At 41.7% G+C, this 22,401-nt stretch overlaps 1 protein-coding gene and 1 long non-coding RNA gene across 2 annotated transcripts in view; one reads left to right on the top strand and one right to left on the bottom strand.

Moving 5' to 3' along the window:
• The window catches only part of LOC147333447 (E3 ubiquitin-protein ligase TRIM21-like), a 525,380-nt gene that overhangs the window by 232,008 nt on the left and 270,971 nt on the right, over positions 1–22,401 (top strand). The gene's annotated exons all lie outside the window — the stretch shown is intronic.
• Positions 13,464–15,091, bottom strand: LOC147333457 (uncharacterized). The gene is made up of 3 exons (XR_015125521.1): positions 15,050–15,091; positions 14,177–14,476; positions 13,464–14,052 (listed from the first exon to the last, which is right to left on the bottom strand). It is a non-coding gene; the product is annotated as an uncharacterized LOC147333457 (long non-coding RNA).

The raw sequence follows: 22,401 nt of genomic DNA, 5'->3' as shown, positions 1-22,401 counted from the left end.
GGATGAACCGGGATGTTCGTCTCCTCCTGAAGGCCCGCAACACCGCCTTTAGGTCAGGAGATGCACACGCCTACAGCACAGCCAGGGCTAATCTAAAGAAGGGCATCAAAAAAGCCAAACACCATTACAAAAAGAAGGTAGAAGAACACTTCGCCAACTCCAACCCCCGACGCATGTGGCAAGGACTCCAGACCATTACAGACTACAGGACCACCAAACCCTCCCCCGCATCCTCTGATGTCTCCTTCCTCAACGAGCTCAACAACTTTTATGCTCGTTTTGAGCGAGGGAACCCCACAACCACAACCAAAGCAGACATGACGCCAGACCACCAACCTCTGACTCTCTCCCCCACCGATGTAGGAGCGGTGCTGAGCAGGATCAATGTCCACAAGGCTGCAGGTCCTGATGGCATCCCCGGGCGTGTTCTTAGAGCGTGTTCTGGGGAGCTTGCAGGAGTGCTCACAGACATATTCAATCTGTCCTTGGCCCACGCTGTGGTACCGGCCTGCTTCAAATCCACCTCCATCGTCCCGATACCCAAAAACTCCAACCCATCTTGCCTCAATGACTACCGCCCAGTAGCACTCACCCCCATCATCACTAAGTGCTTAGAGCAGCTGGTCCTAGCACACTTCAAATCCTGTCTCCCCCCCACCCTGGACCCTCACCAATTTTACATACCGCCAGAACAGGAGCACAGAGGATGCAGTCTCCATCGCACTGCACTCTGTCCTCTCACACCTGGACAACAACAACACCTACGCCAGAATGCTGTTTATAGACTTCAGTTCAGCATTCAATACAATTCACCCCTCACAACTCATCAGGAAACTGACAGACCTGGGCATCAGTTCCCTCATCTGCAAATGGTTACTGGACTTCCTGACCAACCGCCCCCAACATGTCCGGCTGGATAACCACTGCTCATCTACCATCACAATGAACACCGGTGTACCACAAGGCTGTGTGATGAGCCCTTTCCTCTACTCCCTCTTCACCCACGACTGCAGACCTGCTGATGGTTCCAACACCATCATTAAGTTTGCAGATGACACCACGGTGATAGGCCTCATCAGTGACAACGATGAGGCCGCCTACAGGGAGGAGGTGGATCGTCTGGCTGAGTGGTGCGACACAAACAACCTGCTGCTTAACACCGAGAAGACCAAGGAGCTCATCGTGGACTACAGGAGGAATGCTGACCCACATCCACCCATCCACATTAAGGGGACGGCTGTGGAGCGTGTGAGCAGCTTCAAGTTCCTGGGAGTCCACATCTCCGAGGATCTCACCTGGACGACCAACTGCTCCAAGCTGGTCAAGAAGGCTCACCAGCGCCTCTTCTTCTTGAGGACTCTGAGGAAGAACCACCTGTCCTCAGACATCCTGGTGAACTTCTATCGTTGCACCATCGAGAGCATCCTGACCAACTGTATAACAGTCTGGTACGGGAACTGCTCTGCCTCGGACCGGAAGGCGTTGCAGAGGGTCGTGAAAACTGCCCAGCGCATCGCCGGAGCACCACTTCCTGCCATAAAAGACATCTACAGGAAGCGGTGTCTGAAAAGGGCTGGGAAAATCATCAAAGACCCCAGTCACCCATCACATGGACTCTTCACCCTCCTGCCCTCTGGGAGGCGCCACAGGAGCCTCCGGACTAAGACCACCAGGTACCGGAACAGCTTCTTCCCCACAGCTGTCAGACTCCTGAACTCTGCCTCCTGACATCTGACCCACGTTAAACTCATGGACTGAACATACACACCCCCACAATGGACAACTGTACCCTCAAACACACAATAATAACATGGACTGAACCACTCACAACCACTAGCACTTTATATAGCCTCTGTAGAAACTATCTACACCCTCACTTATCTTAACTGCACTACTGTATAGCTCTGTGTAAATAATCATTCTGTACATTCGATAATCTTTAATCCTACAACTGTTTACAACTTGCATAGTTCCCATTTCTGTATAGCTGTATATCTCAGATTTCTGTAAAGTTATTTATTTCATATTCTGTATAGTTTTTCATATTTATATCCTGTTCATATCCTGTACATAGCTTGTACTCACTACAGCCTGTACATACTTAGTTATAGAATATTCACTACATACTTCATACCGTGTACATTATAACATACCATAATAGACCCATTTCTGTAATATACTTACATATCTATACTATTGCTAATATATATTGTAATATACCTATATCACTAAAGCACTTCTGGATGGATGCAAACTGCATTTCGTTGCCCTGTACCTGTGCATGTGCAATGACAATAAAGTTGAATTCTATTCTATTCTATTCTAGATTAATCAACAAATATCCCTTTGCATATATAGGATTACTTATTATCCATCACTGAATAACAATACATCAATGTTTATGACTTACAGATACAAGGTTAGAAAGATGTCATGTGACATCTAATAATCAAATTTAAATAATCTTTATGAACTTCCAATAACTCAGAAGAATCTTAACTAGCCCGTATTTAAAAAGACCTCTGTACATCTGGGACTACATCCTGTTATCACTGAGAAGCAGACAAACTCAGCACTCTGTTGAGCTGTGTTGGATTCTCTGTTTTATTCCTTTAGTGCTCAGCAGTAATGATGTTTTGAACATCCTTCAAACAGTCACAGATGTATCATCAAGGACAGCAGCTTTAAAAACTGCACATCTTTATTTAAACTCTCTGTTTGATCTCTGACCTGACTTCAACAATAACTTCATCTAAACCAGGGGTCTCCAACTCCAGGCCTCGAGGGCCGGTGTCCTGCAGGTTTTAGATATAACCGTGGGTCAACACACCTGAGTCACATGATTAGTTCATTACCAGGCCTCTGGAGAACTTCAGGACATGTTGAGGAGGTCCTTTAGCCATTTGAATCAACTGTGTTGGACCAGGGACACATGTAAAACCTGCAGGACACCGGCCCTTGAGGCCTGGAGTTGGAGACCCCTGATCTAAACCATCAACATGTCTGTTAGAATCCATCCCAGCAACACTGCTCACAGATGTTTTACCTTCACTTCACACTTCCACATTAAATCAGGTAAGTTTCTCTTCATCAACAGTCAAAGTAAAAGAACTAAGGTTGGTGTGATCACAAGTTTTTCTAAATTCTCCTTCTTAAGAACCAGACAGACTTTTCTTTCAAAACCAGTGTGAATACACACAATCTTTACTCACCTGCTCATCAAATCTTATTCCCTGCTAGGTCATCCTCTTCCTCCAAAAAGAAATTAAAGTTTTACTTTAGGGTTCAAAGCTTTTTTGTCTCCTGTTTCATCCACCAACTCAGCAGCTGTTCCATCAGACACTAGTCTGTCCCCATCCTCCAGCTCTGATGCATTTCTGTTTGGTGGTTCTATCCTGCTGAGCATCGAGGTGCTGACATTCAGACACGTGTACGTTGATGAGGAAGATACTGACGATGTTCACAGAATGTTGCAGGATGCAGAGCCCACGGTGCAGCTTAGGACTGGATAAATGATCATATGTTAACCTCCGTTAAGTGACTTCCATCAATCATGAACACCAGATCAATGGAATAAAATGATTTCTTTTTGCATTAACAGTCATTATGAAGTTCTTTTAAATCAAGTACAGCCCTTTCCTTTGTAGAAGTGTACTTTTTCCTCTGACTAAAGGTTTAAACACACAGTTTAGTTCAGCCCAAGCTAAGATGTCAAAAAGATGGTTTTGATTAACAAGTGAGATTTAGAGGAAGTAAACTGTGAACGGATCATTAACCCTGTCACCAGGTCCTTTTGGGCACTGCATGACCAAGTTCTTGGCTGGCTTTCAGCTTCAGCTCTCCGTGGCACTTCCTACATCTACTGCTCCCTACATCTCTGCTTTGCCCAAGATGCAGGAGTCTGCTGTGGCTTCCTGTTGGAGAGGTGGGCTGACAGGAAACACAGTTGTCCTTGCACCACGAGATTTTGTGTCAAAACCACAGACTAGTGCGTGGGGAGTGAACAATCCAGGGGACGAGTAAAGAGCATCACATCAGAGTTGTGTCAACCTTCTGTTCATCAGGGTACAGTGTGGGAGAGGGGGGGTAGCCTCCTCTACACCCTGGTGACATACCCCTACTCCAAGGCCCTGCATATGTGGGTGGTTGTGGTGGAGCGGGAAGAGGGAGTAGCCAGCCAGGGCTAATCTAAAGAAGGGCATCAAAAAAGCCAAACACCATTACAAAAAGAAGGTAGAAGAACACTTCTCCAACTCCAACCCCCGACGCATGTGGCAAGGACTCCAGACCATTACAGACTACAGGACCACCAAACCCTCCCCCGCATCCTCTGATGTCTCCTTCCTCAACGAGCTCAACAACTTTTACGCTCGTTTTGAGCGAGGGAACCCCACAACCACAACCAAAGCAGACATGACGCCAGACCACCAACCTCTGACTCTCTCCCCCACCGATGTAGGAGCGGTGCTGAGCAGGATCAAGGCTGCAGGTCCTGATGGCATCCCCGGGCGTGTTCTCAGAGCGTGTTCTGGGGAGCTTGCAGGAGTGCTCACAGACATATTCAACCTGTCCTTGGCCCACGCTGTGGTACCGGCCTGCTTCAAATCCACCTCCATCGTCCCGATACCCAAAAACTCCAACCCATCTTGCCTCAATGACTACTGCCCAGTAGCACTCACCCCCATCATCACTAAGTGCTTAGAGCAGCTGGTCCTAGCACACTTCAAATCCTGTCTCCCCCCAACCCTGGACCCCCACCAATTCGCATACCGCCAGAACAGGAGCACAGAGGATGCAGTCTCCATCGCACTGCACTCTGTCCTTTCACCCCTGGACAACAACAACACCTACGCCAGAATGCTGTTTATAGACTTCAGTTCAGCATTCAATACAATTCACCCCTCACAACTCATCAGGACACTGACAGACCTGGGCATCAGTTCCCTCATCTGCAAATGGTTACTGGACTTCCTGACCAACCGCCCCCAACATGTCCGGCTGGATAACCGCTGCTCATCTACCATCACAATGAACACCGGTGTACCACAAGGCTGTGTGATGAGCCCTTTCCTCTACTCCCTCTTCACCCACGACTGCAGACCTGCTGATGGTTCCAACACCATCATTAAGTTTGCAGATGACACCACGGTGATTGGCCTCATCAGTGACAACGATGAGGCCGCCTACAGGGAGGAGGTGGATCGTCTGGCTGAGTGGTGCGACACAAACAACCTGCTGCTTAACACCGAGAAGACCAAGGAGCTCATCGTGGACTACAGGAGGAATGCTGACCCACATCCACCCATCCACATTAAGGGGACGGCTGTGAAGCGTGTGAGCAGCTTCAAGTTCCTGGGAGTCCACATCTCCGAGGATCTCACCTGGACGACCAACTGCTCCAAGCTGGTCAAGAAGGCTCACCAGCGCCTCTTCTTCTTGAGGACTCTGAGGAAGAACCACCTGTCCTCAGACATCCTGGTGAACTTCTATCGTTGCACCATCGAGAGCATCCTGACCAACTGTATAACAGTCTGGTACGGGAACTGCTCTGCCTCGGACCGGAAGGCATTGCAGAGGGTCGTGAAAACTGCCCAGCGCATCGCCGGAGCACCACTTCCTGCCATAAAAGACATCTACAGGAAGCTGTTAGATATTTTAGTATTATGGGAGCATTTACTGGGTTTTTTTTTTTTTTTTGCTTTTCTGATGATATTAGACAGAAGATTCTGTGACTCAACAAGGCTCTTTATGTTAACCATCATTTTCTCTTGCTTTGTCAACTCAAGATTTTATGGTGTGAAAGTAGATACTAAGGTTGGAGGGAAAACACCAACAAATCACTCTTTTACTTATCACTCCCTTGCAGAAGATTTTTATGTGAAGACCATCTGGGTTGTGTCAGAACTCACGGATGTAGGAGACCTCTGTATAAGATTTATAGGCCTTGAGAGTGCATCTTACTGCAATTGTAGAACAAAGGATTCTAACTGTTTAGTGTTTAACGGACCTGTCAAAGGTATGTTGAGATACGAGTGTAGAAGGCCTCTTTCAGAGCTGGGGGACCTTCCTTATATGGTTTTAACTTGAAACTTGTTGACACACGAACTTTCTGCCTATAAATACTGCTGCACAAAAGAATAAAACGTTGAGTTGATTTTGGGAAAGCAACCTGAACAGTCTCTGTATCATTTTGTTCTCCTAACTGCTCCCGACGTCGTAACTAACCCGCTGACGGCATATCTGAGTGTTACTTGAGAATATATTGCTGAGTGTTACTTAAGAATAATTTTGAATCTTATAGGGTAAAGACAAAACTCTGCTTATAGACGCCCACGCCTCGGGGAAACCCGATCCACGGACCAGACCCGGGACGGAGTTTCTTTCAGAAGCGGTGTCTGAAAAGGGCTGGGAAAATCATCAAAGACCCCAGTCACCCATCACATGGACTCTTCACCCTCCTGCCCTCTGGGAGGCGCCACAGGAGCCTCCGGACTAAGACCACCAGGTACCGGAACAGCTTCTTCCCCACAGCTGTCAGACTCCTGAACTCTGCCTCCTGACATCTGACCCACGTTAAACTCATGGACTGAACATACACACCCCCACAATGGACAACTGTACCCTCAAACACACAATAATAACATGGACTGAACCACCACTCACAACCACTAGCACTTTATATAGCCTCTGTAGAAACTATCTACACCCTCACTTATCTTAACTGCACTACTGTATAGCTCTGTGTAAATAATCATTCTGTACATTCAGTAATCTTTAATCCTACAACTGTTTACAACTTGCATAGTTCCCATTTCTGTATAGCTGTATATCTCAGATTCTGTAAAGTTATTTATTTCATATTATGTATAGTTTTTCATATTTATATCCTGTTCATATCCTGTACATAGCTTGTACTCACTACAGCCTGTACATACCTATAGTTATAGAATATTCACAACATACTTCATACCGTGTACATTATAACATACCATAATAGACCCATTTCTGTAATATACTTACATATCTATATTATTGCTAATATATATTGTAATATATCTATATCACTAAAGCACTTCTGGATGGATGCAAACTGCATTTCGTTGCCCTGTACCTGTGCATGTGCAATGACAATAAAGTTGAATTCTATTCTATTCTATTCTATTCTATAGTTCAGCCTCTTCTTAAAAAAAAATAACCTCAACCCACCTGTTCTGTCCAACTACAGGCCAATCTCAAAGCTTCCTTCTCTTTTTAAAGTCTTGGAGAAAGTGGTCTACCTACAGTTGCAGGCCCACCTTGATTTTAATATGATCTCTGAAAAATTTCAATCTGGTTTTACATAGCACTAAGACGGCACTTTTAAGGATTTTTAACGATATTCTTTTAACTCTGGACTCTGGCAGCCCTGCTGCCCTTTTATTGTTGGATCCTGTTATCACAGTTAGAATTTCATGCTGGCCTAAAAGGATCTGCCCTCCAGTGGTTTCGGTCCTATTTGTCAGAAAGGTCTTTTCATGTCAATATGGGCCCCCATAACTCCAGAATAGCCCCTCTTAAATACGGTGTACCTCAAGGCTCTATTTTGGGTCCTGCCCTGTTCGCACTCTATTTGTTGCCATTGGGCTCCATCTTCTCACGGTACAGCATTTCATTTCACTGTTTTGCTGATGATTTGCAGATTTATCTACCTTTAAAAGCAGGGTCAGACCATCCGCAGCTCTTATTACGCTGATGATGTCAAACAGTGGTTGTCATTAAATTTTTTAAAGCTAAATGAAAATAAAACTGAGGTTGTCATTTTTGGCAACTTTATTCATATCGACAGCACTCTGGGCGCCTTTTCCTCGTATTGTAAAACACATGTAAAAAAACCTCGGTGTCTACATTGATGGTTCTTTTAAATTGAATAAGCAGGTGAGTGCAGTGTTCAGTCCTGCTTCTTTCAGTTAAGACAGCTGGCCAAGGTAAAGCCATCCCTCCTAACGTCTTTGAGCGTGTTATTCACCTTTTTCTTACTTGCAGATGAGACTACTGCAATTCATTGTATTATGGTCTAGATCAGGCCTCCATCCATCGTCTTCAGATGGTCCAAAATGCAGCTGCTCGCCTGCTAACTGGTACCAAACGGAGAGAGCATATAACCCCAGTTTTAGCTTCTCTACACTGGCTTCCTGTCTCCTACAGGATCCAATTTAAACTTTTACTTTTTGTTTTTAAGTCACTTAATGCCCGAGCCCCTCCTTACCTGTCTGAGCTCCTCTCTGTTTATGCTCCAGGAAAAACCATGAGGTCCAGCTCAAACTAATGCTGTCCATCCCACGGACTAATCTCAAATCCCGTGGTGATAGATCCTTCTCTGTGGCAGGTCCCAGACTTTGGAATAGTCTCCCCTTAAATATTAGATCTGCACAAATACTTCATTAATTTAAATCTTTACTAAAGACACATTTCTATGCCCTGGCTTTTAACACACTATGACCCAAGCATTTTGCTCTTATTTGAATTAGTTTAGTTATTACTTTAATTCTTTTATTGCCCTAATATTGTTTTTTATTGTTATTATTGTATTACATTGTTGCTTTTTAATACCATTTTTATATTGTTAAGCACTTTGTGCAGCATCAGCTGTTTGAAATGTGCTATAGAAATAAATTTGACCTTGACCTTGAAATTATTTTTGGAAAGAATCAGAAGTGAGATCATTTGAATCCAGAGCTCAGTGCAGAGAGGCATGAATTAAACCTGATTATAAAAATACATATGCAATGAAGAAGCAGCTTACACTCAATTGACATGACCAGATAACATGAACGCAAGGTGAATACATGAAATAAATTGGTATTTCGGGCCGGAGAGAGAGAAGTGGGTCATTTAAGCACCGATGATAATAATGAAAATGTCTCAGTTTTGGTATTTCTAGGTGCAAAGCAGACCTGGATCAATTTTCCACATGCAGCGGTCAGAAGAAAGTTATAGGTTAACATTACTTGAAACGTTCAGGCCAAGTTTCTGGTTGAATTGTTTACAGCGCCATGTGTCACTAAACCTGACAAGTGAGCTCTCCTGGCTGAAGATAAGGAATGCTGTTACTTAAGGTGGGAAATCACAATTTGGGTTAGTAAACTTGGGAAAGAGAAAACTGACTGCTTAAGTTGGAAAATTGTGAAGGAGTCTGAAACACTGCAAAAAGAAAACATATACAAAATCACACACACAAACAAAAAATGCATTAAGCTTACAAATACAAGAGAGCTCATGAGGATTAGACAGCATGTTGAGCATGTGAGTCTGTTTATCAGTGTTGAAGTAGTGTGAACACACTTAAACCCTGAACTTGAGGAATAACTCAGGAAAGTTTCATGACAGGGGAGTGACGTTGGTGAAAATGAAAAGTGATTAAAAGCTTAAAGTAGTTTTAAAATAGTGAATTGGAAGTGCTCTTGTGTCGATGGAGCAAAACTAGTGATTACCCTAGGAAGAAAATAATTTAATAATGTAGTAAGATTTGAATATCTCTTGTCACGGTAACTTCCTGAGATATGACTCAGTATGCAAATTAGCTGAAATGAGCAGTGAGAAAGAAGCTTCCTGTGTGGCTGGGTATCAGAGGCTTTCAATCGAGGAAACATAGCTGAGACTGAGAAGAATTACTTGGTGAAATATATAATGGTAAAGTAACAGGATGGCACAGCATAGCATCTTTATTTATAACGCACTTTCCATCCAACAATGTTGACCAAAGTGCTACAAATGTAAAACGGAGAGGAAACAGTTTAAATTACATATAAAATATCTTCAAATTAAAAATAATATAATTAATAAGAAACATATTAAGAGACATCAACAAGTCCTGCTGTGCTAAAAGCCAAGGTAAATAAATATGTTTTAAGACGTGATTTAAAAACAGATAAGGAAGGTCCTGTCTAACATGTAAAGGCAACTCATTCCACAGTTTTGGTGCTGCCACAGCAAACGCCTGATCCCCTCTGAGCTTACGATTAGTCCTGGGCACGCTCAGGAGGAGCTGCTCTGCCGACCTGAGGGACCGTGAAGGTATGTATGGATGAAGAAGCTCAGAGAGGTACAGAGGGGCAGCATTGGACAAACATTTAAAAACAAATAAAAGCAGCTTAAAATGGATCCTAAAATGCACGGGCAGCCAGTGAAGTGAATATAAAACTGGGGTGATGTGCTCGTATCTACGAGCGCCAGTTAAAAGGCGTGCAGCAGCATTCTGGACTAACTGCAGTCGAAAAACAGAAGATCGACTGTTATACATGCATCAGTACATTTCCATATTTTTATATCTATAAAAGAAAGCTGACACTTGTGAGACTTTGTCAAATGTGTGAGCATCACAGCAGAGGCCTTTGTGTCAAAGAAGCTGAGGATAAAACAAAAACATGAAGGTGATTTTCCTGGCCTGGATTTTATAAAAATATTCTGCAGTAGATCAAAAACAAAAGAAAATCATTAATCAACACATGAACATCACCTGATGCTGCTGAAGTGAAGCAGAGCAAAGTTACAGAGGTTTTAGAGACACAGGGTTTTGCAGTTTTGCATAATTTTAAAAAGTTTAAATTTGTTCAGTATTGAACAGCAGAAATGAGGTTTTCTTAAGTAGTAAGTAAAAAGGGGGGAGAGCAGCGGCTGACAGCGCTGTAAACAACTGTAGACTTGTGTGTAACAAGCAAGCGAATAATGAAGCAAACAGATTTTTAGACGGGAAACTGTTCTTGAAGTACAGAGAGAGAGAGAGCTGTGCATGAAGTGTGATTTTATCCTGGTGGAAGCAAAACAGTAAAAGTCAGAGTGAATTCATGACGATGTTTATGTGAAGCATAGTTTGGATCTTCTTTTGCTGCTGGTTCGGTCAATATTGTTTGGAGAGACATCAAACTAACAGCTTTAGAATCAGCGCAAAAAGACACATCAGAATCAGAATCGCCTTTCTCACCCGATGACCGTGTCCGTGCCGTCGGGTGAGAAAGGCGATTCTGATCCGTAAACGGTTTTTGTTTACGTCTTTGTGCAGAAGCCGTGTACCTGCTCTCATTTACTGTTTCAGCTGTTTGGTGGTTGTAGAAATTTTGTGAGGTTTAACCTGAGATTCTGGCGTTTCGGGCAAAATAAATTTATATTAAAAAATCGATTCAGGATTTTAATGAATCGATTTTACGTTATCCAAGCCAGAATCGATTTTAATCGATGAATCAATCATGAAAACCCACCCCTACTTGAGATGTCCGGGAATCCGGCTGCAGTGAGGAGCCCCGGCGGCACAAACGTCGTTTCCGTGTAGACGTCGGGTCAGGCTGTGAATCCACCGGCTGTCCGGGCTGGTGAGCAGCCTGAGTAGGAGAGTGGAGGGTTGAGAGCAAGAAGTTCATGACCATTGGTTTGAGATCGTCAACCAGCCAGGGAAATTTAAAAAGCGTCTCCTGCAGCCGCCTCTCCACGGCGCGACGCAACACTTCCCCGGGCTTCTACCACCGCAGATCACACAGTTTATAAATCTTGTCCATTACTTCCCTCCGCCTCTCCTCAGAGGCCGCTTGGTCCATGCTTGGCGGGATCATTCTGTCACGGTTGACGATGGCCAACCGTGGGGAAGTGAGGAAGGAGGACCCAGACGCGGAGCTCTGTGTGCATTGATCAACAACCACTGACCAAAACCCACTGATCAAAGACCACTGATCAGAATTTGCATAATTAAGATGAAGGAACTGACCTCCCAGCCCATTGTTCCTTCAGTGGTTTCAGTCATTATGCAAATGTCCTGTTTATAAGATTGAAACCTGCAGTCAGCTGAGACTGAAGACGTCACCTGATGATGACGAAACGTTTCTCCCACAAAACGCTACGTCCAGATGAACAGAATCAACTTTTGGAGATTTACTTTCCTGGATGATTGAGATGCATCAAGACAAACTAAGTAAACTGTGTGTCAGTGTGACGTAGTGCAGAAATTTATATACGGATTTAGCTGGCAAAGAATTCAGACCTGAGCTTGTGTGTTTGTGTTCAGGTCTCCATTTCCGGAAATGTAAAATAAAGATCATTTTTTGAGCTGTGACCACTCTGAGTCCAGTCAAAAGAACTGAATTTAATGTTATTATTATTATTATTATTATTATTATTTAGACTGATTGGCTGGCATAGAGACACACAGGACACTCCATGCTCTGTGTGTGTTTCTCTTTAAATCCTTGTGTGTGTATGTTTGTGTTGTTAAAGAATAAATATATGTTATTAGTGCTTATTTTCTGTTTACATTGTTTTATAGAGGCCAGAGTAGGAGAACGCCATAATGTGTGTCAAAAGTACTGACAGGAAACTTTATGCAGAGATCAGGAAGCGTTGCAGACAGAAAGTGAAACTAGGCAGGGTTGTTGTGATCGAAACTGTGTGTGACCGTGTGTAACGTATAAGAGAACTATATATTCATTCGGCTTGTAATGCTTTTCGAGCTGTTGATGCTTGCTAGCATCCGCAGCTCTCCTTTTCTGGAAATGTAGAATAAAGTTGTTTTTTTTAGATTTGACCACACTGAGTCGTGTTTCTCTGCCAGAAAAGAATCAGATTTAATAGTATGTGTGTGTTTATGTTTGAATGTGGTCTATCTACCGGCTGTTTAGCTTCGTTTTTCTGGTGCTCTCTTACCTCTGTACATTTTCTGCCAATTTCTCCCCATTCAACAACTACTACTTTTGACAGGACTTCAGCTTGTGCAGCTTTTTTCAGCTTACTGTTTTCCTTGTTCAATATTTCTGCTAATTCATTACAGTTCTGTACAATTCTAGTATTTGTGCCAAATGTAGTACTTCTGCTAAATTATAGTGTTCCTGCTATGTTATAGAATTAGTGCTAAATGTAGTTTTTTGCCAAGTCATAGTATTTGTGCTATGTTTAGTATATGGACTTGTTCTCATAGAGCGCTTTTCTACTCTGTCTAAGCACTCAAAGCGCTTCATGCACTCTTTGACACTTCTGGAGGTAGTTCTTCCACAGTTAAATGTGACTGATTGTTTCGGTTCCCCCATAGGCATCAATAATGTGGGGACAGTAAAGTAAGTGCACATACTTGTAGTAAAATGTTTAAATGGGTCATGCTTCCAAATTAACGCTAACTCCCACTAGCAGCCGACTGTGGATTATTTAGTAGTGGGAAATGTCACGACAGCACTTGCTGCACAGGTAACATCCTATCATGGTACCATGCTTTATTTCACTGAGCTCCAGAGACCAATCTATTAGTTCACAATCTATTTGTAGAAACAGTATGTATGCCTGGGTGCTGATTTTATAATCCCATGGTCATGGATGTTATTGTAACACCTGAATTCAGTGATTAGGATGGATGACTGACCACGTTTGGCAATTTAGTGTATGTCTTTACAAATTATGTGATTAATGTCTTCTTTCATATTATGACAAAATACACCAATAATAACTTGAGTTACTTAGTTGACCTTTATTAATGTGATGCATCTTTGTATGTTTTGACAGTAACATCAAAGTTAACCTGTACATTTTAGCCTATTTAACATACAGGATTAATGATTGCATCAGTATGAGGTATTTCAGCAAATAAATATAGTAATAGCAAATCGTAAACAGTATTATCATGGGTTTGCTGTATTAAAAATATTTAGTAGTGCACAGAAATTACAACTTTATTACTCAGGGATTGCATGGTTATCCAAATATTATACTTTTAGTAATTAGTGTTTCATCTTTACTTTTTTTCCTGTACTGCTATTTTTAATTTCTGGCCCGTTGTTCCATGGATTTACATCTTCTCAAGGAAACATGGAAAGCTGTGAGGAGAGTAATTGTGATTCAGGAAAAAATATGGCATGATCATTTGAGTTTGACTTTAATGTCTATTTAGATTACAGAAAATGGCACAGTTATCACTGGTAATCGCCCATCTTGCTCACATTTAAAGAAGTTATTGAGGTAATTGATTCATGCAGTTACACTTTGGATTGAATATTCAGAAGTTATCAGGCTTGGGCCTGTCCTTCGCGAATGATCTTCTTTCACCTAGAGAGCCCAAAACACAGCACAACATATATTAGACCACCGATGAAAACTTCACATATATATTTCTTTGTCATTTGCTGATGCTGGCCATGTGTAAGTTGAACTTCCAGAATGTCACACTCACCTGTTGGTTTCTGCGTAGACTTCCCTTTCGGCGGTTCAGGTAGGTTCTTGTAAAGATTCTCATCTCGTTTTTCAAGATGAACCAGAAAGCAACTTACTGCCTGCTCTCCTTTCCTCTTCACCACGTCAACAAGGTTGCGGGCCCGATCTTTTGTGACTGGAGTTGTTTCAAGAATTTCATCTCTCTCTGCATCACTCAGGACTTTATCTTGCAGAAGGTCATCCAGGAGATCCTTAAATGTTGATTTGCTTAGGTTTTCAACCAAATAGTTTCTGTTTTTGTTTATTGTCTGTAGATTGTCTGTATAAATAAAAATGCAGCAGAATTAAAAGATGCAAAACACAAAAGTAATTTGTAGAATAATACACATTTGACACTTTTTTAATAACCAGTTTATCTCAAATACCAGCAAGAAAACAACATTATAACTGAAACTGAAATGTAACTGAAGAGCACTGAACAGCAAGTGTGCACAGTCACTCCTTGAACACAAAGATGAACTATAACACTAGAGGAAAACAACTTTATTCTAAATACAGATTTTTATGGTCTTAAAATCTTTTCTTTTATGCTCTGGATAACTTTTCTACCAAATCAAAAATAATGCACAGACATAACTGGTAAAGAAAAGATGACATTCTGTATGTATTTAATAAACAGCATATGTGAGTCAAACTTTCTGGCCATACTTAATGTTTCTGTCTTGACCTCCTCTGCAACATCACTTTCAGATTGAGCAGCTATTCATCAACTGAATTTAATTGTGCTCCTTGTGCTATTTTAAACACACAGCAGCAGGAGACAGCATTTTAATTTTCAGCATAATCGTCAACATTAATATGTAGCATCAAAATAATTTTGACAAAGTCTTACCATTGGTGGCCATTTCCAACCCTTCTTGTATCGCAAGCTTTGTATTACTTGCTTAAGAAGTTATGTTTGGAAACCTATATAGGAGCACACTCCAAAACACGCCTCCAAGAATGCTGATTGGCTCTGATTAAAGTGAAACACAATTTAGCGTGTGATCGATTTTATTGTAGGTTCCTGTCCCTCTCCCTAATTTTCATGTGGAATTTTCTTGAATATTCTTGTTATTTTGTCCAACAGAGAGAAGACTTCTTTGACTTCTTTGACTCAAGCAAGTTGTCCTATCAAAACCACCATTGTTTGTGTTTTAGTTCAACCTTGGTAAATGAAATGTTGTTATTACTGATTTACAAAGACCACGTGTGCTGTGCATAAAATTCTACTGTTTGTGGCTTCTTGTGTATGAAGTCTGAAAACTTTCATTGAAGACTACAAACTCAGGCCAGCTGGGTGACTGTGAAAAGGGAGTTCAAAACAGAAGACATTGGGACACCACCAGCCTGTTTAGGTTACCAAACTTTTTTCCCCACTAAGCAAAGCCCCTAAACATACTAGTTTTATTGCTAGAAATATGAAGGTAGAGACTCATGTGACCATAGTCTGTTGGATCCCTGGGACCAGAAAGGGCAACAGTTAAGCAATTTTAAGGATTAAACTCATTAAGGAAAAGATTTTTTTCCAAAAGTCTAATTCTTTGAACGTCATTGTTTTAACTTTTCTCAAGATAGCAGAATTCACAGATTCAAGCACTGCACACATACAGATGTGGGTGTATGCCAACCAAACACCTTTTATGAAATGAGGCGTCAGCACTGCTTCACAGAAAAACAGGCGTGCTACCAACAGAAACTGTGCTGTCTGAGATTTCCAGTTTTTCCAGTCTGAAAACTTCTTTGGAAGACGATTTCCTTGGTATTATACTGAAACATTCACCACATCAACAACACCTGTCACACCCATCATCATGAACTGCACCTTTGTTTCACAAGAATTTGATGTGCAAATCTGGCCTTAACCAGCAGTTTAGGAGCAACTGTAGACCTGAACTGCCAGGAAAAACTGACAAGTGGCAGACAAGATTTCTTTTAAAAATTGAATTGGTACTAAAAGGAGAATAGAGAAAAGATGTAAATATTAGACACATAAGACACATAACAGCTTCCCAGCAATATGTTGATCTATTATTATTATTATTATTATTATTATTATTATTATTATTATTATTATTATTATCATGACTAATAGAAGTAGTAGTAGTAATAAAAGTGCATTTTCTTCTGACTTGTTTTTTGTTTACTGCTTTTGTCATAGCAGGGTACGCTTGGTGTCCCAAATGGTGAGACAGAGCAATGATAATATACACAGAATATGCAATATTAGGATATATATGTAGCAATACATTGCAAATTTACAGGTTATGGGTATTTACAGTTGTATTACGTTGTGTGGAATTGTGCAAAATTGCAAATTTACAGTTATGGATAAACAGTTTGACATATTCGGTGATTCAGTGGCCTGATGGCCTGTGGATAGAAACTGGTTTTTAGTCTGGTTGTCCTTGCTTTCACACTCCTGTAGCGTCTACCAGATGGCAGAGATGTGAACAATGTGTACTGTGGGTGGGTGCTGTCCTTGATGATGTTGTGTGCCCTTTTCCTCACTGAATGTTGTAAATGTCCTGTAGTGGTGGTAGGGGTACTCCTCAGATGTGGTGTGCCGTTTTGACAACATGCTGGAGAGCCTTCCTGCCCTGAGTAATGCAGTTCCTGTACGACACTGTGATGAAGTTTGTCAGGATACTCTCCACTGTGTATCTGTAAAGCTTGCTCAGCAGTTTGGAGGTTAATCCAAATTTTCTTTCTTTAATTTATTTTGGGAGGTGTGAGGATTGAAAATTTTTGATTTATCTTACTAAAATGAGCAGCTATAATCATTTTCATACATTTAGTGCAAATTTTCTTGTATGAGTTGGCACTCAAACTTTTGAATGTCAGAATCTTCGTTCGGCATGACAGATTGAGATATTGTCTGTGAAGGTTCTCAGTCATCCAGGTCATCGTCATTTCTTTGCAAGCTTCTTTGACAGATTGAGATATTGTAGTTAGTTATTTTTGTAGTATAAAACCTGTACTGCCTGATTCAGTGTGACCCTTTCTGTGAAGCATGCTGCCTATTCACATAGAGGTCCACGGCGCTGTGTCAACTTGAAATTTCAGCTGTCAATTCTTTAAGGTGTGGGAACCATACTTGAACTATGTGGAACCTGATGTTTCTAATATTATGTTACAAGGATTCTCTTGAGTGTTCAAACTGCAATACTGGGACCACAGGTATTGTACTGTATTGTATTCTGTCTTTAGTTATTTATTTTTTAGATGGAACTGAGCTGGTGTTCTGTGCTTAGTTATCAGTCTGTTTGTTTTTGTTTTGTTTATTTGTTTTTGTTTGTTTTATTTATTTATTTATTTTTGGTTCTGAATTGTACACTTTATTATGTTATGTAATTATGTACTATTTGTGAAAACAGAAAAAACTAATTTAAAAAAAACAAAAAAGATATTAACTCTGCCATTTAAAAACAGCATGCACTTGGATTTGCAAATTTGAGTTTTTTGTACCACTTAAGGAGAATGAAAGCAGATAACTGTGTTGTTTGCATAAAAAATAAATGCAGCATTTGATAAGTATCGAACAAAAAAGAAATTTCAGCTGTCAAACCAAATGAAATCTTTTTTAAATGACAGATCTTTCTCCTGAGATTCCTTCCAAAAAATTCTGAAACTGACAGAGGGGACACAATCATTGGTGAAGCCGAGGATGTCGTCAGGGCCGGCTGCTTTTCGGGGGTTAGTTTTCCTCAGCATACCTCAGTCGAAGTCAGAGAGTTAGAGCTCTGTGCTGCCTCTGCTGGTAGAATCCCTCTGTGTTGGTTGGTGTTGATGGTGTTGAAGCGAGCGTAGAACTCATTTAGCTTGACCGGTAGTGTGTTGCAGCTAGCTGTGTTCCTCTGATAGAAATCAGTACTCAGGTTGTTGCACTCTACTTATTGCACTATTTATCGTATTTATTTTATTACTAAATAAAGTAGTCTGAGTCTGAGTTGTTTTAGTGTCCTTCCAGCTTGAGCCTGTACTGCCTCTTGGCTTCCCTGATGGCGCTATGCAGGTCATATCTGGCCTTTGTGTAGCCCTCTGCATCACCAGGGACAAATGCAGTGGAGCATGCATGTAGCATGGAACGTACCTCACAGTTCAACCAGGGTTTCTGGTTTGGACATGTTTTGTATCGCTTGGTGGGGACAAAATGCGGGGGAGGCACTGCTTTATATGTACCCCTTACAATGCTGTAGACATGGTCCAGGGTTTTGTTTTTCCTTGTTGTAAAGATCATGTATTGATGGAATTTTGGGAGCACAGTCCCGAGGTTGCAGTGATTAAAGTCCCCAGCAACGACAAACACAGCATCTGGATGAGCGGTCTCGTGTTTGCTGATGACGCCATGCTGTAGTCCTAGCACTGTGGTCCAATCAGACTGCGGCGGGATGTAAACAGCCAGCAGAAATACGGCATTGATCTCCGTCGGTCAATAAAAGAGTCTGCACTTCACCATTGGTACTTCCATGTCCCCACAACAGTGTTTCTCCACCACCTGTGTGTCCACACACCATCTGCTGTTGATGTAAGTGCATACACCACCGCTTTTGTTTTTACCCAAGGCAGATCTTGTTTTCAAGAGAGCGAATGTTAGCTAACAAAAGTCTAGGCAGGGATGGTCGTGTGGCTCTAGTCTTTAGCCTAGCATGTAGCCTTGTCATGCTTGCCACTCTGAGTAGTTGAGCCCAAGGGTGTTGGGGCCTGCCAGTTCGAGTCAAAGGGATCCTTTAGCATCAATTGTGGGATCTACCAAGGAGAAGCATTGTCCCCAATGCTGTTCTGCATAGGCCTGAGCCCTGTCAGTGAGATCATCAACAAGACTGTCAGCCACCTCCTGTACATGAATGGCATCAAGCTGTGTGCCAAGACTGAACAAGACATTGAATCCCTGATCCACAGCACCTGGATTTACAGCAATGACATCGTAATGTCATTCACACTGGAGACAGGTAAATGGGAACCATGAAAAGGTCGCTAGGAAAGCTGCAACCACCAAGCATCTGTAGATGGTCGGCAAGATATGGTTTGTAAGGAAAATGACCCCGCCCTGGTCCCAAAAACCAGAAGCCGATTTATAAATGAAAGGTGGTTTTATTGTGACTACACTGAAAGCTAAACTGCGGGGTGAACAAAGGCCAACATAACAAACAAACAAGCTTACTCAGAAAAGGAGCTGCTATCTAAACCCTAAGTGAAACAAAAACAAACAAAAGACAAGTGCTACACCTAATTTTCTAACTGAATAAACAGGAGAAAACACTATAAGGAACAATAAGGCAGCTCACCCCTTCTGCTTCAGTGCCTATTTACAAGTGAAACTAACCTGCACACCATGTACAAAACTAAGTAACTCTCGGAAATCACACACCCAAATGTCAACGGCTATGGAGGCCAAGGATGGGTATGCTGCTGCTGTCACTTATTGCCCCGGGACAACGGGCGAGTGATTATCAAAACAGCCACATGATCAGGGGACCAATCAGCAGCTGCCAGCTTTCCAATCACAAATTACCTGCAGAGATTCTTAAAGACACAGAGCAAAGAACAAAAACAAGTCATCATGGCCAGGGTCGCAACAACCCCGTCCCCAAGACCAAACCAAATCAAGAGACAGCCCATCTGCTAGCACATTCACTAGTCCTTTTTTGTGTGTGGCATTATTCCAAATTAAACTCCTTTACCAGGAGTGACCATCTCATTAGCCTCTGGTTTGAGTTTTGCATCCCGGTAAAAAACACAAGGGGGTTGTGATCAGTGTAGACAATGATAGGTTATGAACTAGAACCAACATACAATTTAAAATGTTGTAACGCAAGCAAAAGGGAAAGAGTTTCTTTTTCAGTGGTACAGTACTTCTAGTGGTAAGTGTTGAATTCAGGATCAGACTAACTAAGTCTGCAGAATTTTTGCAGCAGCCACAATAATAGCCAGCAATTCTGAGGAAATGGCAAAGCTGACATCTAGTACGAGGCCAAGGGAGATCAAGAATAGCCTGAATTTTGGCCAGGAGGGGGAGTACCTGACCCTGACCCGCTTGCTTACCTAGGTAAGTAACAGTGGGCTTACCAAAGTCACATTTGGAATGATTTAGGCAGGGGCATTTTGAAGTCCAAAAGGTGTGATGGTATATTGTAGGAAGTGAACAGGAGTGATGAAAACAGATTTCTGATGCATGTGGAGTTAGGGGAACTTGACCAATAACCATTTAATAAATCCAGTTTGGTGACGGACTTTGCAGCGCAAACCCTGTCAACACAATCTTCCATTCGGAGGAGAGGATAGGAGTCAGGTTTGGTCACACTGTTTAGTTTCCAAAAATCAGTACAAAAACGTGGGGATTTGTCTACTTTTGGCACCAGAAGACATGGGGAACTCCATGCAGTGGAACTTGCAACAGTTAGACCATTTTCCAGCAAGTAGGAAACTTCTTGCTCAAAAAGTGCACATTTGGTTGGGTTCACGCGATAGTTGTTTGATCAGGGGATGGTCACCTACATCAATGTCATGTTCTAAGACATTGGTGTGACCTGGAGTGTCAGCAAACAGGGAAGGGATATTTTTGATAAGACAGCACACAGTGTTCTGGGCAGCATCATCTAAATGTTTTAGGTGGGATTTTAAAATGTCTAATATTTCAAAGTTTCTCAGTTGGGAGCAACTCTCAGCACAAACAAAACCTATGTGGGTGGTAAAGTAAATCCGCTTGGTATCTTTGTTAGCGTTCAGACATCAAATCTGATGGCAAAAAAACCCAAACAGGACTGGGAAAAAAAAGAAAAAGAAGATATGATCAGATTATTTCTTCATTTGATGCACGATTTTGTCCTTTTAGCTGCAGTTCAGCTCACTGAGAAGAGCAGGTGATACTAAACCATATGGCTGAAAGAGGACGGACCAGATTTGAATCCAACCCCTGCATGTCTTTATCCCTCTGGTTTCTTGTCACTCGTCATTGCATCTCACATGTTTTTGTTGTCCTTTTTTTTTTTTACTTTTAACTTTTTTCCCCAACAAAGACAAGACTGGTTCACATCCAAAACAGTAACACTGCACAGCACTAGAATATTTCACATTCTCCAGAGTCCATAGCAAACTTGTGATAATTTATGTCCATAATTGTTGTCCGTTAGAATCCAGTTTGCAGGTTACTCCCAGTGCTTCCAGTGGTTTCTTTCGGTAACTGTAGTGTCTCCAATTTAATTTTGGGTTTTCTTCCTGCCCAAATGAAATCCACCATAGCCTTGTTAATTACTTTAATATCTTCTGATTTCAAAATTGCAAACCAAAAGGATTACCATCTTAATGAGATTCATTCTTCCCAAAAATGATATCGGAAGTGACCTCCATCTTGTCAGCATCTCTCGAAGATCTTGAACCATTTCATTAATATTTTCTCTATGTAAGTGACCAACATTTGGTGTAACTTTAACTCCCAACTATACAAAACCTGATGGTGCCCAGTGTAAAGGTTGAACATATAAAGGTTTAAAGTCCCCTCCACTACACAGAGTTATTGTAACAGATTCATCAAATTTACCTTGTATCCAGATATAAGACCAAAGTCCTTGATACACCTAGTAAGAACAGGTAGAGAGTTAGCAGGGTCAGTCAGTGTCAGAAGGATACCGTCTGCATAGAGCAGAATATTTTGTTGTCTAATTTTAACTCCAGGAACACTTGGATTTTGTCTAATGGCCAAAGGCTCGATGGCCAAAGCAAATAATAGTGGTGACAATGGGCTACCTTGTGCTGTACCTCTGCTCAATGAAAATGGGGAAGATAACAAGCCGTTAGTTAACACAGATGCTGTTGGTGATTTGTATATAATTTTGATCCACCCCAGAAAGTTTTTCCAAACCCAAATCTTCTCATTATTTCAAACATATATTCCCATTCAATTCTATCGAATGCCTTTTCGGCATCCATAGAAACAACAACCCCGGAGATCTGATGAAAATTTAAAAAATGAATAATATTAAATAGGCATCGAGTATTGTTATAAGAATTCCTCCCCTTACTAAAGCCTGTCTGGTCAGCATGCACGATAGAGCACATTACTTTTTCTAGCCTAAGAGCCAGTATCTTTGAAAGTATCTTATTATCAACACCAAGAAGGCTTTCGCATTATCAAATTACACAAAGATGTCCTGCTGAGCTCACTTAATGTTTCAGCTGATTTAGTTACATAGTATTGTTTCTCCA

The sequence above is a fragment of the Aulonocara sp. 'chitande type north' Nkhata Bay genome, linkage group LG3 (assembly GCF_057382095.1).
Source record: "Aulonocara sp. 'chitande type north' Nkhata Bay isolate Kocher_YH1m ecotype deep benthic linkage group LG3, A_spYH_male_GT1.1, whole genome shotgun sequence".
NCBI lineage: Eukaryota > Metazoa > Chordata > Actinopteri > Cichliformes > Cichlidae > Aulonocara > Aulonocara sp. 'chitande type north' Nkhata Bay.
Note: the sequence above shows the minus strand (reverse complement) of the source record. Positions and strands in the feature narration are given on the sequence as shown.